The sequence below is a fragment of the Lottia gigantea genome (genome assembly GCF_000327385.1).
Source record: "Lottia gigantea unplaced genomic scaffold LOTGIsca_47, whole genome shotgun sequence".
Lineage (NCBI taxonomy): Eukaryota > Metazoa > Mollusca > Gastropoda > Lottiidae > Lottia > Lottia gigantea.
This window is the reverse complement of record NW_008709640.1, coordinates 2,175,745-2,176,167: the sequence shown is the minus strand read 5'-3', so window position 1 is coordinate 2,176,167 and position 423 is coordinate 2,175,745.

The window sequence follows — 423 nt, the reverse complement described above, 5'->3', positions numbered from 1 at the left end:
CCCTCCCTCGCAGCCCCGAAAGCAAGTTTTTCGGGCAAAAATAAAATCTCATAACTAGCTTACAAATTCGGGCGATCTCAGAAATGTTTTTAAACAAAAAAAGACACCCACATTTTTCATGATAAATCTGTGTCTTTGGCAAAGATTTAGTCTTGACCACTTCTAAAAAAATACGGTATTCAAAATGTTTCAACCAAAAATAATTATTTTAATACACGCATGACTTGAATTCTTATTATGAACACACAATTTATCCCCCAATCATCAAAAAAATACAATGGTTTATTGCACTGCGATCCCCGACCCACATGTACCTAAGGTACAAAATGTCTCTTAAAACAACCGTTTTATAGCCCTAATCAACGAACCTTTCCATTGAATGGCAGAAACACAATCATGATGTGTTGAATATTTTCATGTTAA